Below are 15084 nucleotides of genomic sequence, written 5' to 3'. Positions count from 1 at the left end.
GCCTTAATAGCACTTTCATGGAGGAGGTTTGTTGATCTTCCCAAGATTTCTTCATCTTCTCTTAATATCTTTCAATCATGGATTCAAGTGTTGAGATGTTTTTGTTCAGGAAAGTTTGTGAGAGTTGTGAGTTTTCATGTTCCCTTGTCATCTGATGTGGCTTCTGTGGATATGCAAGTTTAGGTTCAAATACTTCCACCACCTCTTCCTTCTTCACTGAAAATTCACTTGACACAGTAGCCTCTTCCTCTTGCTCTTCTACTTCCTCCTTCACATCCACCCAGTAGTCTTCATCTTCCTTGCTTAGCAATTTTGAGTGTTTCCTTATTTTCTCCAAGTGCTCATCCATCTTATTCTAGAGGGTTTCTTGTTCTTTCCAAGAGTCTATGTATGTTTGTAGGTATTGTTCAAATGCTAGCTCAAGAGATGAAGGTTGAGAGTGATTTTGGTGACATGGATATATTATGGTGAAGTTGTGTTGAGGGGTGTGGAATAAATTTTGTGGTTGCTGGGCTGAGTTGTATGGATCTTGGAGAAAACTTTGTGTTGAGGCAAAATCAAGTGATGAAGAATTTTCAAATGAAAAACTGGGAGGTGAGGGTGGACAATTTTGCATGAACGAATTGAAGGTTTGCTCAAGTGATGATGGCTCTTGATAAATGGAGTATGAACTATCAATTGCTTTCTGGTTTTGATCCTCCCATCCACAATGTGAATCATTGTAGAATTCATCAGGGTGTGGATTACTTTGTGGTATTGGGGGACAATCTTGCATGAATTCATTGAAAGCATAATCAAGAGATGATGTCTCTTACTGAATATCATATGGAGCATTAGAATTCCCTTCCCAGCCATAGTTTGTGTTAGTGTCATAACAGTATGATTCTCTTTGTGGCTTTGGGAGGAAATTCTCTTCACTTGATTGTTCACACTTTCTCATTCCTTGGTGATACTCCCAGCCACCATTAGAATAATGACTTGAATTATTTTGTGATGGTGGGAAATATCCCATATGATTCTCTTGCTCATCTTGTGGTTTTGAGACATATCTCCATGGATTGGAGTACTCAGGATCTGTAATTTGTTGGTGATATTCCTAGCCATCATTAGAAATTGGTGATGGTGGGTAATATCCAACAAAATTTGTTTGATCATAAGATGAGTTGAACTATATTTGAATTTTATAAAACACAACACCAAGGAGAATTAAAATTCATATCTCAGAGAAGAATTTCTTAGTGAGGCAATAACTCAAACACCTTGGTGTCAGTTTAAAACAGAGAACAAAAACAAAGAAACTGCTTAGTCTAGACTTCTCACCCACTTAATCATTGTTGATCTAAATCAATCCTCGACAACGGTACCAAAAACTTGATGGGTGGAAATCAGATTACACACCAAAACTCACCGACAAGTGTACCGGGTCGCATCAAGTAGTAAAACTCACTTAGAGTGAGGTCGATTCGACAGGGATTGATGGATCAAGCAACTTTAGTGGGTGATTAGTTTAGTCAAGCTAACATTGGTAAATTAAGTGAAATCTAACCAACAGAAAGGAAATTGCTAGGAATTTAAAGATGCAAAAAGTAAATTGCAATGAAAGTAAAAAGCAGAACGTAAATTAGATGAAGCTTAAATGACAAGGAAAGTAAAATTGCAACAGATCTCACTTGCAGGAAGTAAATTGACAGAACCTTAAAGAACAAGAAATGTAAATTGCATTAAGTGTAACGTTAGTGACACTTACCTTTGTCACTAACGTTCCAAGGTGCCCCTTCTTCCCACGTTAGAGTCCATGTTAACTAAGTTAACGTGGCTTCTAACGTGGTAATGATAGCCATCTCCAACGTTAGTGACAAAGGTGAGTGTCACTAACGTTGGCTCATCATCCTATCCTCAACGTTAGCTTCCATGTTAACTAAGTTAATGTGGGAGTTAACGTGACTCATGGTGGCTCATTGTGGCTCATTCCAATGTTAGTGACAAAGGTGAGTGTCACTAACGTTGGCGATTGTTTGCTTTCTCTACGTTAGCCTCCACGTTAACTAAGTTAACGTGGGAGTTAACGTAGCTCAAGGTGGCTTAGCCCAATGTTAGTGACAATGATGAGTGTCACTAACGTTGGCCACTCTTTTGCTTCCCAACGTTAGAGTCCATGTTAACTAAGTTAACGTGGAGGCTAACGTGGCCAATATGAGCCTGGTCCAACGTTAGTGACAAAGGTGAGTGTCACTAACGTTGGCTCCACTTTTTTTCTTCCACGTTAGAGTTCACGTTAACTTAGTTAACGTGCTCTTAACGTGGGATATGATGGATTCGAGGACGTTATTGGTGATTACTTTTTTCATTAACGTTGCAAGCTAGCTCCCATTCCACGTTAGTAGTCACGTTAGTTAGACTAACGTGGCTGCTAACGTGGTTCTTTCTTGCTTCCTTTGTCCTAAAATCAAGTAATAAAGTGCATCAAAGTTCTAATCCACATCATGAGACATGCATCATCTAATTTGTCATCTAATTCATGCAAAATTCTCATGAAATCATGTAAAGTACACAATGTATGCTTAAATCAAGATGTAAGTGAAATTCTACCCAAAACTTGCTTATTTCCTAAGAAAATGCATGAAACTACCCTAAAACAGTAAAGAAAAGGTCAGTGAAACTGGCCAAAATGCCCTGACATCACAACACCAAACTTAAAGCTTGCTTGTCCCTAAGCAAGTACTGGAACAAGAAAATGATGAATGAAATGCCAAGAGAAATGAGTCATTATCGTGGAAGTCATGTCCTTGGTTTTATGGTGGTTTCATGCATACCAAATTAGGTTCATTCCTTCACTGGCTTTCAGACCTTTATCATGTCCTGGAATACTCACTTAATTGCACCCTATGAGACTCTTATTGATTGATCCTTTTATTATTTTCAAGGCTTATTTGTGTTCCTAGGCTAAGTGCTCTGTGAGGGGGCGACTCTTTAAGATAAGCTTTCAGCCAGCACTCCCGAACCAGTTGGTTCAAGGTGCTAGGTGTTAAGACACCCCTAAGGACATACTCCCTCAAGTCTCTTTCCCCCATACATACACACCACAGGCACATGGTTTGTTATTTCCTTTCTTGAGACCTTGGTGTCTAGCACCTCTTTAGGTTACTAAATGTTCTGTAGCAAGGTTGCTCTTGATAGTAGATTTTCAGTTGATAATCCCGGGTTAGTTAACCCAAGTTACCAAGTGATGAAGCACTCCTACAAACTTATTCATCCAAGCAGATCATTGGTACAGGAGCACCACAGACACATCTCTCAAGTTTCAAACCATTGGTGCCTAGCCTTATTCTTTATTAACTTTTCTTTCTTTTTCAACTCTTATTGTTCTTTTTCCCTTTTTCTTATTAGGATCTTGTTATTTAGCTAGTCTCATGGGGTGTGTTTCAAGCATATGATTTAGGACAGATAGTTGTCTTCCCACCCTTGTTGGTGAGCCAACTTAGCTAACTTATGACCACATCACACACTAAGGAACTTACTCCACAATATGAACTCCACTCTGGTCTTTGATAACAAACATTCTCTTTTTATTTGATTCAAAAGGAGACAAGCAACACAATAAGCAGGATGGAATTGAAGCAGGTATCGTGGACATTACACATATGACAAAAGCAATAAAGCAACCATTAAACTCTAACCATCTAAACTAATGAGCAACTATAAATCAAGTTCCTTCTGACTTCCAATTTTTAGCATTTTAAGTTTATGGAATTAAGTAACAATACAACCTTCGGTTGATGGTTTCTTGCTGTCCCCTTGTTGTCCTCATCCATAGTTTTTGCTCCTTCACTTCCTTGGATGATGGTGCACCATTTCCTCAGAAGGTTCCTGCAAAGTCATTGGAAGTTACTTGTTTCCAAAGCACTTGAGACATAGTTAGCTTGCATGTATGCTTGCGAATTTTCTGAACTTAATTTGGTGTGTGAACACTGACGTTAGGATTTTTGCCAGTAAAGAATTTCATAAAAACAGTTGCGTTGTAGATATAGTCTCTAAACCAACAAAAATCCCTTCGTACAAACGTTTGGTTGTCACAAGTAACAAATCCCTTTAAAATTGATAACCGAGTATTTAAACCTCGGGTCGTCTTCTCAAGGAATTGCAGGGAGGTGTTCTTATTATTGATTATGAAAAAGTGTGTTTTTGGGGAATCTTGAGTTTGGGCAATGGGCACAGGTATATTTAAATGACAAATAAAATAAATAAATAACTGTAAAATAAACTTTTGGCAAGGTATGAGAAATTGGAAGTCCAGTCTAGTTATCCTTATCAATGATGATGAAAACTGAATCTTAATTCCACTTAGTTAACCTTTGCTATAACAAGGGAAGGTCAAGCGACTAATTAGTTAGATCTTTGAATCCTAGTTAATTCCTAAGAAAAGATTGGGATTATTGAAGATCAATTCAATTAGCAAGGATAACAATTATCAATTATGCTATTGAGTTGGATAATTCCTGAGTTACTGATTTCTTAACCAAGACCAAAAGGGAAAATATCTAAATTAAATTAAAAGCATTGATATAAATAAAGCAAAGCAAAATTAAGTCTGAAAATACCTCGAATTGCATTCACAATAGAACTTAAATCTGACATACAAATTAAATTGGAGAAATAAATAAAAAGAACATTGAACCTGGGATTGAGAGTCACTCCTAAAACTAAGAGAAGTCCTAAATCCTAATCCTAAGAGAGAGGGGAGAACCTCTCTCTCTAAAAGCTACATCTACTCCTAAAATTGTGAATGTGAAAAGCCTCCCTATGAATGGATGCAATCCCCCATTTTATAGCCTCTAATCTGTGTTTTCTGGGCCGTGAACTGGGTCGAAAACAGCCCGGAAATCGCTGGAGAAGAATTCAAACACGCTGATTTCCGTCACTGCGACGCGGCCGCATGGAGCACGCGGTCGCATTGCCTACCGTCAGAGCAACTATGGCATATTATATATCAAACCTCGGACGTTAGCTTTCTAACGCAACTGGAACCGCGTCGTTTGGACCTCTGTAGCTAAAGTTATAGCCGTTTGAGTGCGAAGAGGTCAGGCTGGACAACTTAGCAATTTCTCCAACCTTTTGTATTCCTTCCACTTTTGCATGCTTCCTTTTTACCCTCTAAGCCATTCCTGCCCTGTAATCTCTAAAATCACTTAACACACATATCAAGGCATCCAATGGTGATAAGAGAAGATTTAATATTAGCAAATATAAGGCCAAAGAAACATGTTTTCAATTAAAGCACATAATTAGGAAGGCAAATGTAAAACCATGCAAATAGTATGAATAAGAGGGTAAAGAGTAGATAAAAACCACTCAATTAAGCACAAGATAAACCATAAAATAGTGGTTTATCAACCTCCCCACACTTAAACATTAGCATGTCCTCATGCTAAGCTCAAGAGAAACTATAAAGAATGAAGAGGAATGAAATGCAACCTATCTATATGAATGCAAATACATGCAAAATGTTTCTACCTACTTGGTTAAAAGTAAACAAATCTTTTAAGAACAAATATGAACTGGATTTCACTAATTCAAATCATAAAAATGAAGTACAAATAGACTTGCAAGAAAAAAATAGCTCATGAAAGCAAGGAACATAGAATCAAGCATTGAACCCTCACTGGTAGTGTATATCACTCTAATCTCTCAAGTGTCTAGGGTAATTCACTCTACTCTTCTCTAGTCATGCTTTTTAAACTTTGTTCTTCATCTAATCAATCAACAAAATTGAGTATACCACTACAAACATCATGAGGTCTTTTCAAGGTTGTAATGGGGCTAAGGTAAGGGTGAGGGTATATATATATGGTTAAGTGAGCTTTATAAATTGAATCTTTAATTAACCTAAGCTTTCACCTAACATACATATATCTATATAACTTTAAAATCATACCTAGCTACCCATAATTCCCACTTTTGTATGATTCCCATACTCATGTACCAAAATTTTGATATTTCTTTACTTTTATCACATATGCATTGATCTTTTTATTAACTTATTATTGGGGTAATTTTGTCCCCTTATTTATTTACTTATTTATTGAATATTTTTGGATTTTTTTTTTTTTGCAGAAATAAACATAACTTATCAATGCACATGGATTTTCTATTATTTTTCTATTTTGGTTTTTCATGAGTAGGTTCCCAAATTCCCAATATTCAAATAAATTAGAAACATGTTACATTCCCTTATTAACCCATGTTCCCACAGTTTTCCCACACTTAATTGTTACAAAATCCCTATCTTAAGCTAACCAAAGATTCAATTGGGATTTTTAATTGTTTTTCTGCTTAAGGATAGTGATGTGGTAAAATACAGAATAAATGGGGATTAAAAGGCTCAAGGTGGCTGACAAGGGTGATTTAAAGGGTAGGCTTATTTGGGATAAGTGAGCTTGGCCTCAATCATATGCAAGCATGTAAATACACTAAATAATGGACATATAAATTGGAACAAAATATAGTTTACAATCATAGAGAAGGGAACACACAGGAATAAAATATTTATGGTTAAATAATGTAACCATATAAATAAGCTCAAATCTCACAGGTTGTGTGCTCTTTAGCTCAAAAACCATGTTCCAAATACAACTTCCAAACAAGTTTAACACAAAAAATTTTTAAATTAGTGAAATACTATAAAAATTTCTTGAAAAAGAAAATATTACTTCAACCAAGTAGTAACTAAATGCAAATGCAACAATTAACAAAGAAAATAAAATATTGGTGTTGAGATAGGAAAGTAGTAACCCATGGAGATCGGTATCGACCTCCCCACACTTAAAGATTCCACCGTCCTCGGTGCATGCTGAGATGTGCAAGTGGACGGGTGGCTTCAACTGATGCTTTTCGCTATAGATTGTGCAGATTGACTTGCTTGTCTCCCCATGTAAGCGTCTTCCGGTTCTCTTCCTGGTGGCCATCCTGAAAGAAAAAACGAAGAAGGGTAACCCAATAAAAGAGATAAGAAAATAAATGAAGTATGGTTGGGTTAATGCCAAATGATAAGGGTCTCATTACATGGAAGCTTCAACATGTACGTGAGAAAACAATATAAGCACATGGCATACCAGTGGTGCAAAATTTGCAACAATGGGGAAGAGTGTGGGTAATGAAAATATCAATATAAGTACATGTCAATGCAAGAGGAGTACAAGTATCATAAAAGTTAGCATTGATTTAAATAATGTTACCCAATCAGAATAAAACAAGTCATAAGCACCAAAATAATACCAGAAAAGATATAACAGTTGAATAAGAACATTTGAACACCAATAATTTTAGAAAAATAAAAATATGCACAAAATTAAAATGCAATGAATGAAAGAATGCAAATAAATAAAATAAAATAAAAGATAAGAAGAATGAGAAGGGAAAGAAATAAAGTAAGAAAGAAAGAAGAAAGAAGAAAAGATAGAAGAAATTAGGATTGGGAAAGAAAAATAAGATAATTGGCACTAATCTGGATAGGTTGTGTGACGCTGGCGACGCGGACGCGTGAGTGACGCGGTCGCGTGGTGCGCGATAAGGTCAGGTGACGCGGACGCGTGAGTCATACGATCGCGTGGCCTGATTTGTGCGATTGGCGCGAGTGCAGCCTCGCATTCGCACAAATCTCTGTTTGAAATGTATTTTTGCAAAAAATCTGGGTGACGCTGTCGCGTGGTTGACGCGATCACGTGGATGGCCTATTTCCAATATGACGCGGACGCGTGGGTGACGTGTTCGCGTGGGAGGGCTTGGGCTTCCAGCACGAGTCCAGCCCCATTCCAGCTTAACCTTTGGCCATGCACCCTTGTGACGTCGATTTACATGGCATGCGGCCGCGTGGGTGACGCGGTCGCATGGGAGGCCAAAGTTCCCATGTGAGCGGATGGGTCGGCGACGCGGTCGCGTGGGTCGATTTGTGCCACTGGCACGCCTCCAGCCACGCTCCAGCGTGACTCTCTGTTCGTTTTTATTTTCTCCCCTCTCCTTGCGACGCGGACGCGTCGCTGATGCGGTCGCGTCGCGTGGCATTTTTTTTTTTAATCTGAAAAGAAAATGCAGAATGCAGTGTTAATATGAATGTGATGCAAAACTCCAGGTTCAATAAAATAAAATAAAACTCAAAAACAAATAAAACTAAATAAAAATGAAAAAGGAACGATCATACCACGGTGGGTTGTCTCCCACCTAGCACTTTTAGTTATTGTCCTTAAGTTGGACATTTGGGAAATCCTTTGTTATGGTGCCTTGTGCTTGGACTCATCCAGGAATCTCCACCAATGTTTATGATTCCAATGTCCTCCGGGATCCCAAACTAGCCGCAGAAAGCCTTCAAGTAAGTTAAAGCATGTGACAAGGCCCCAAGAGTGCTGATTTCTAGATTGGATTCCGGGGTCCCAAATCTTGCTTTTGCACCCGTCTTCTTGTTGATCATCATGATTCCATCAGGGTGGTAGGCAATCTGAATTCTCACTAAAGCGGCCAAACAACTTCCTAGACCCATTCAGTGGAGCTTTACACAACCTTTACATTTAAACTTTAAGCTTTCAAACATAATGAACCTTGCAGGACAATTCTTACCACTGACCATTTTCCTCTTACTCTTAATGCCACAAAGAGCTCTAAGTTGACCATCCGTCTCCAGTATCCCATATTCAAGTGGGATTAGAAAGCTAAGGGATATGAATTTTACCCACTTGAATGTTGTGAAGGATGATGGCAACTTAGGGGGAGGGGTCTCCAATAACTTTGGCAAGGTGATTTCAAGGTCCACTCCCTTGTGCTCTTTGACTACTTCCACCTATTTGCAAGCTTCTTCAATTTCAACATCTTCCTCTTGGTAGCTTTCTTCCAATTCAATCTCTTCTTCATTGCTCACCAAGGGCATGGGAGGTTGTGCTTCTTCTTCTTTAATCTCTATCTCTTGATCAACCTCTACAAAGTCTTCAACCATGATCTGCCTTGGAGGTTGTACGCTCTCTTCAACATCAACATCAAACACCATGGAAGGAGGCTCTGTGACTGGACTTTCCAATGGAGGTACAGCATCTCTTAAGTCTGCAACCACTTCTTCCTTTTTAATAATTGCTGCTTTGTCCAGTTGTTTAAGGATAAAATCGTACTCATCCTCGATGATTTCCTTTCCATGACAACTCTTTTCAACTACTCCTTTATCTTCAAGGGTCTCTCCTACCTTTACCCGTAAGGCCTCCTCTAGCTCCTTATGAAGTATGGATTCGTGAAGATGATTCCTTTTTTCCTATTCCATATCAATAGCATAATTGGGATCATCTTGCTCCTGGATTGATAGATGTGGGTGCTCTTCCATGGAGGGTGGTGATGGGATGAAAAGATCATTATGTGGTTGAAACGGAAGTGCACCAGAGCTTGAGGGTTGGATTTTGGAGGTAGAGACTTGGTTCATGCGGGATATAAGATTTTGGAGTGTAGAAGTGAGACCAATGATGTTAGAGATGAGTGTATTGTTATCCAATGGAGGTTGGGGTGGATCTATGTATGGCTCATTCGGTTCATAGGGTGGTTGGTATGGTGGATGTGGGTTAAGGTCATATGGAGGTGAATGGCGATAGTTGGCTTGTGAGTGTGGTGGTTCAAAGTTGTGTTGAGGAAAGGGTTCATAGGCATATGGTGGTGGTTGTTGATAGTCCATTGGAGGTGGTTGTTGCCATAAGGGTTGATCAAATCCTTGTGGCTCCTCCCATCTTTGATTGTTCCGACCTTGATGCCTATTCTCATTGTAATTTCTTCTTCCTACAACATAATTGTAACCAGACTCATAGCCAAATGGGTGAGAGTTCATAGTAGTAAATAAAAATTAAAAATGAAAATAAAAATAAATTTAAATTAAAAGGTTATTTAAATTTTGAATTTGAAAATTAAATTTTGAAAATTTTTAAATTTGAATTTTGAAATTTGATTTTTGAAATAAGATAAGATAAAATAAAAATTTTAAAATAAAAACCAATAACCTCTTAACTTAAGATAAAGCAAAAATAAAAACAAAAATAAAAATAAATAAACAAGCAAAAATAAAATATTTACAATAACCAATAATAAGGCACACGCTTGCAATTCCCCGGCAACGGCGCCATTTTGACGTTAGGATTTTTGCCAGTAAAAAATTTCATAAAAACAGGTGTGTTGTAGATATAGTCTCTAAACCAACAAAAATCCCTTCGTACAAACGTTTGGTTGTCACAAGTAACAAACCCCTTTAAATTTGATAACCGAGTATTTAAACTTCGGGTCGTCTTCTCAAGGAATTGCAGGGAGGTGTTCTTATTATTGATTATGAAAAAGTGTGTTTTTGGGAAATGTTGAGTTTGGGCAATAGGCACAGGTATATTTAAATGACAAATAAAATAAATAAATAACTGTAAAATAAACTTTTGGCAAGGTATGAGAAATTGTAAGTCCAGTCTAGTTATCCTTATCAATGATGATGAAAACTGAATCTGAATTCCACTTAGTTAACCTTTGCTATAACAAGGGAAGGTCAAGCGACTAATTAGTTAGATCTTTGAATCCTAGTTAATTCCTAAGAAAAGATTGGGATTATTGAAGATCAATTTAATTAGCAAGGATAACAATTATCAATTATGAGTTGGATAATTCCTGAGTTACTGATTTCTTAACCAAGACCAAAAGGAAAAATATCTAAATTAAATTAAAAGCATTCATATAAATAAAGCAAAGCAAAATTAAGTCTGAAAATACCTTGAATTGCATTCACAAAAGAACTTAAATCTGACATACAAATTAAATTGAAGAAATAAATAAAAAGAACATTGAACCTGGGATTGAGAGTCACTCCTAAAACTAAGAGAAGTCCTAAATCCTAATCCTAAGAGAGAGGAGAGAACCTCTCTCTCTAAAAACTACATCTACTCCTAAAATTGTGAATGTGAAAAGCCTCCCTATGAATGAATGCAATCCCCCACTTTATAGCCTCTAATCTGTGTTTTCTAGGCCGCGAACTGGGTCGAAAACAGCCTAGAAATCGCTGGAGAAGAATTCAAACACGTTGATTTCCGTCACTGCGACGCGACTGCATGGAGCACGCGGTCACATTGCCTAGCGTCAGAGCAACTATGGCATATTAAATATCAAATCGTAGCCTTGGACGTTAGCTTTCCAACGCAACTGGAACCGCATCGTTTGGACCTCTGTAGCTAAAGTTATAGCCGTTGGAGTGAGAAGAGGTCAGGCTGGACAGCTTAGCAATTTCTCCAACTTCTTGTATTCCTTACACTTTTGCATGCTTCCTTTCTACCCTCTGAGCCATTCCTGCCCTGTAATCTCTGAAATCACTTAACACACATATCAAGGCATCTAATGGTGATAAGAGAGGATTTAATATTAGCAAATATAAGGCCAAAGAAACATGTTTTCAATTAAAGCACATAATTAGGAAGGCAAATGTAAAACCATGCAAATAGTATGAATAAGTGGGTAAATAGTAGATAAAAACCACTCAATTAAGCACAAGATAAACCATAAAATAGTGGTTTATCAACCTCCCCACACTTAAACATTAGCATGTCCTCATGCTAAGCTCAAGAGAAACTATAAAGAATGAAGAGGAATGAAATGCAACCTATCTATATGAATGCAACTACATGCAAAATATTTCTACCTACTTGGTTAAAAGTAAACAAATCTTTTAAGAACAAATATGAACTGGATTTCACTAATTCAAATCATAAAAATGAAGTACAAATAGACTTGCAAGAAGAAAATAGCTCATGAAAGCAAGGAACATAGAATCAAGCATTGAACCCTAACTGGTAGTGTATATCACTCTAATCTCTCAAGTGTCTAGGGTAATTCACTCTACTCTTCTCTAGTCATGCTTTTTAAACTTTGTTCTTCATCTAATCAATCAACAAAATTGAGTATACCACTGCAAACATCATGAGGTCTTTTCAAGGTTGTAATGGGGCTAAGGTAAGGGTGAGGGTATATATATATGGTTAAGTGAGCTTTATAAATTGAATCTTTAATTAACCTAAGCTTTCACCTAACATACATATACTCTATATAACTTTAAAATCATACCTAGCTACCCATAATTCCCACTTTTGTATGATTCCCATACTCATGTACCAAAATTTTGATATTTCTTTACTTTTATCACATATGCATTGATCTTTTTATTAACTTAGCCTTGGGGTAATTTTGTCCCCTTATTTATTAACTTATTTATTGAATATTTTTGGATTTTTTTTTTTGAAGAAATAAACATAACTTATCAATGCACATGGAGTTTCTATTATTTTTCTATTTTGGTTTTTCATGAGTAGGTTCCCAAATTCCCAATATTCAAATAAATTAGAAACATGTTACATTCCCTTATTAATCCATGTTCCCACAGTTTCCCCACACTTAATTGTTACAAAATCCCTATCTTAAGCTAACCAAAGATTCAATTAGGATTTTTAATTGTTTTTCTGCTTAAGGCCAGTGATGTGGTAAAATACAGAATAAATGGGGATTAAAAGGCTCAAGGTGGCTGACAAGGGTGATTTAAAGGGTAGGCTTATTTGGGATAAGTGAGCTTGGCCTCAATCATATGCAAGCATGTAAATACACTAAATAATAGACATATAGGTTGGAACAAAATATAGTTTACAATCATAGAGAAGGGAACACACAGGAATAAAATATTTATGGTTAAATAATGTAACCATATAAATAAGCTCAAATCTCACAGGTTTCTTAACCAAGACCAAAAGGGAAAATATCTAAATTAAATTAAAAGCATTCATATAAATAAAGCAAAGCAAAATTAAGTCTGAAAATACCTCGAATGGCATTCACAAAAGAACTTAAATCTGACATACAAATTAAATTGGAGAAATAAATAAAAAGAACATTGAACCTGGGATTGAGAGTCACTCCTAAAACTAAGAGAAGTCCTAAATCCTAATCCTAAGAGAGAGGAGAGAACCTCTCTCTCTAAAAACTACATCTACTCCTAAAATTGTGAATGTGAAAAGCCTCCCTATGAATGGATGCAATCCCCCACTTTATAGCCTCTAATCTGTGTTTTCTGGGCCGCGAACTGGGTCGAAAACAGCCCGAAAATCGCTGGAGAAGAATTCAAACACGCTGATTTCTGTCACTGCGACGTGGCCACATGGAGCACTCGGTCGCGTCACCTAACGTCAGAGCAACTATGGCATATTATATATCAAATTGAAGCCCCAGACGTTAGCTTTCCAACGCAACTAGAACCGCGTCGTTTGGACCTCTGTAGCTAAAGTTATAGCCATTTGAGTGTGAAGAGGTCAGGCTGGACAGCTTAGCAATTTCTCCAACTTCTTGTATTCCTTCCACTTTTGCATGCTTCCTTTATACCCTCTGAGCCATTCCTACCTTGTAATCTCTGAAATCACTTAACACACATATCAAGGCATCTAATCGTGATAAGAGAGGATTTAATATTAGCAAATATAAGGCCAAAGAAACATGTTTTCAATTAAAGCACATAATTAGGAAGGCAAATGTAAAACCATGCAAATAGTATGAATAAGTGGGTAAAGAGTAGATAAAAACCACTCAATTAAGCACAAGATAAACCATAAAATAGTGGTTTATCAAACACCAAACTTAGTTCTTTGCCTAGTACAACAAATTGCATACTTGCAGAGATCCTCATTTGTTGTTATTAACAAAACAACCATTAACTTCAGACTAAACTACTGCCAAGTGGTCCCCCTGAGTGGTTGGAGCTAGCAATTTGTCATTGGAGTGTAGTGTGATTATAACTAATATCTCTGGTAGAACACCAAACTTAAAACTACACTTTCACTCTTAGGTTTTGTCTTGGTGTGGAACACCAAACTTAGCTCCTCGCAATACAGGGGAAACAACTTGTGATTTTTATTGAAATGATAATGAAAAAGAAACTACCTCAGGTTGGGTTGCCTCCCAACAAAGCGCTCTTTTAGCGTCGCTAGCTCGACGATTCCTTCATTACTTGAGATGATACTTCACTTTGGGGTTTTCCTCCATGTTGCCCATATAGTGTTTGAGCCTTTGTCCGTTCAAAGTGAAAGTCCTCTCCGATCTTTCATCCATGATTTCTATGTGCCCATATGGTGAGACGTTTGTGACCAGAAAGGGTCCTGACCACCTTGATTTGAGTTTTCCTGGGAACAGTCTCAATTTGGAGTTGGAGAGGAGTACTTGCTGCCCCTTTTCGAAACTCCTGGGTGCAAGGTGCAGGTCATGTCTTCTTTTCACCTTTTCTTTATAGATCTTGGCATTTTCATAGGCTTGCGATCTAAATTCCTCCATTTTCTTGCAGTTGCAAGATCCTCTTTGCACCAGCAGCAATGCTGTCAAAATTTAGTATCTTGAGAGCCCAGAGAGCTTTGTGTTCCAGCTCCAGTGGTAAATGACAAGCTTTCCCATACACTAGTTGATATGGGGACATTCCAAGTGGAGTTTTGAATGCTGTTCTGTATGCCCAAAGAGCATCATCCAGCTTCTTCGACCAATCCTTTCTTGATGCACCCACAGTCTTTTCCAGAATCCTTTTTAGCTCTCTGTTGGATATCTCAGTTTGCCCACTTGTTTGGGGATGGTAAGGAGTGGCCACCTTATGTTTTACCCCGTATCGTAGGAGAAGAGCTTCTAGTGGTCTGTTACAAAAATGGCTCCCTCCATCACTAATGAGTGCTCGTGGGACTCCAAATCGGCTAAAGATATTCTTCCTGGGGAAGTTCATGACCACCTTGTTATCATTCGTTGGAGTTGCAAAAGCCTCTACCCACTTGGAAACGTAATCCATTGCTACCAAAATGTACTTGTTTGAATATGAGGTTGGGAATGGTCCCATGAAATCGATTCCCCACACATCAAACAGTTCCAGTTCCAAGATGAAATTTTGTGACACCTCATTTCTCTTGGGCAATGATGAGCGGATAATTTATACGCTTTTTGGCATTGTTTTTAGTATGTTTTTAATAGGATCTAGTTACTTTTAGGGATGTTTTTATTAGTTTTTATGTTTAATTCATATTTCTGGAC

Source organism: Arachis hypogaea, chromosome 18, assembly GCF_003086295.3.
Source record: "Arachis hypogaea cultivar Tifrunner chromosome 18, arahy.Tifrunner.gnm2.J5K5, whole genome shotgun sequence".
NCBI lineage: Eukaryota > Viridiplantae > Streptophyta > Magnoliopsida > Fabales > Fabaceae > Arachis > Arachis hypogaea.
This window is presented reverse-complemented; position numbering follows the sequence as displayed.